General features: G+C 47.8%; 2 non-coding genes and 1 pseudogene across 2 annotated transcripts; all 3 read right to left on the bottom strand.

Moving 5' to 3' along the window:
• Positions 1-230: 230 nt before the first annotated feature.
• LOC119343791 lies at positions 231-332 on the bottom strand (annotated as a pseudogene).
• A 366-nt stretch (positions 333-698) lies between these two features.
• On the bottom strand, positions 699-817 carry LOC119343790. The gene has a single exon (XR_005166268.1). It is a non-coding gene; the product is annotated as a 5S ribosomal RNA (ribosomal RNA).
• A 367-nt stretch (positions 818-1,184) lies between these two features.
• On the bottom strand, positions 1,185-1,303 carry LOC119343789. The gene has a single exon (XR_005166267.1). It is a non-coding gene; the product is annotated as a 5S ribosomal RNA (ribosomal RNA).
• Between the last annotated feature and the right edge of the window lie 391 nt (positions 1,304-1,694).

The following is a 1,694-nucleotide window of genomic DNA, read 5'->3' as shown; positions in this document are numbered from 1 at the left end:
GGAGACGAGTTTACCACGGTTTCCACCCCTCCCTCCATACCGCAGCAACACGTATTTTTTCCACCCCTTTCAGAACGCGCTCTTCGCGCCACAAAACCGCCCCAAGACGCGCGAGCAACGAGCAGCGAGCTTAAACATATCGCAAACGTCAAAAATAATATAACGGGATTAATATATATATCGCGCACGTGCGATATGTTTGTCACGAGGCGCAAAAAATAATTAAAAAGGGAATGCTACACGAGGACTTTCTAGTACTACTTTCGCCCAAGCACGCTTAACTTTGGAGTTCTGATGGGATCCGGTGCTTTAGTGCTGGTATGATCGCATCCAACATGTTTCCCCGTCTTCGTCCCTTATGCTTGCCACTCCCAGGTCCGCTCCAAAGACGATTCTACATTCTCACTACCATTACAACTGTTCCCTAACAATGGATAATGTCCTATACTACTTACTCTCCTGCTCAATCACAGAGACGAGTTTACCACAGTTTCCACCCCTCCCTCCATACCGCAGCAACATGTATTTTTCCACCCCTTTTAGAACGCGCTCTTCGCGCCACAAAGCCGGCCCAAGATGCGCGAGTAATGAGCAACGAGCTAAAAAATATCGCAAACGTCAAAAATAATATAACGGGATTAATATATATCGCGCACGTGCGATATGTTTGTCACGAGGTGCAAAAAATAATTAAAAAGGGAAAGCAACACGAGGACTTCCCAGGAGGTCACCCATCCTAGTACTACTCTCGCCCAAGAACGCTTAACTTCGGAATTCTAATGGGATCCGGTGCTTTAGTGCTGGTATGATCGCATCCGACATGTTTCCCCGTCTTCGTCCCTTATGCTTGCCACTCCCAGGTCCGCTCCAAAGACGATTCTACATTCTCACTACCATTACAATCGTTCCCTAACAATGGATAATGTCCTATACTACTTAGTCTCCCGCTCAATCACGGAGACGAGTGTTCCACGGTTTCCACCCCTCCCTCCATACCGCAACAACACGAGTTTTTTCCACCCCTTTCAGCACGCGCTCTTCGCGCCACAAAGCCGCCCCAAGACGCGCGAGCAATGAGCATCGAGCTTAAACATATCGCAAACGTCAAAAATAATATAACAGGATTAATATATATCGCACACGTGCGATATGTTTGTCACGAGGCGCAAAAATTAATTAAAAAGGGAATGCAACACGCGGACTTCCCAGCAAGTCACCCATCCTAGTACTACTCTCGCCCAAGCACGCTTAACTTCGGAGTTCTGATGGGATCCGGTGCTTTAGTGCTGGTATGATCGCATCCGACATGTTTCCCCGTCTTCGTCCCTTATGCTTGCCACTCCCAGGTCCGCTCCAAAGACGATTCTACATTCTCACTACCATTACAACCGTTCCCTAACAATGGATAATGTCCTATACTACTTACTCCCCCGCTCAATCACGGAGACGAGTGTTCCACGGTTTCCACCCCTCCCTCCATACCGCAACAACACGAGTTTTTTCCACCCCTTTCAGCACGCGCTCTTCGCGCCACAAAGCCGCCCCAAGACGCGCGAGCAATGAGCATCGAGCTTAAACATATCGCAAACGTCAAAAATAATATAACGGGATTAATATATATCGCGCACGTGCGATATGTTTGTCACAAGGCGCAAAAAATAATTAAAAAGGGAATGCAACACGAGGACTTCCCA

Source organism: Triticum dicoccoides, unplaced genomic scaffold, assembly GCF_002162155.2.
Source record: "Triticum dicoccoides isolate Atlit2015 ecotype Zavitan unplaced genomic scaffold, WEW_v2.0 scaffold140528, whole genome shotgun sequence".
NCBI lineage: Eukaryota > Viridiplantae > Streptophyta > Magnoliopsida > Poales > Poaceae > Triticum > Triticum dicoccoides.
The sequence above is the reverse complement of the archived record's forward strand: the minus strand, read 5'-3'. Positions and strand labels throughout refer to the sequence as shown.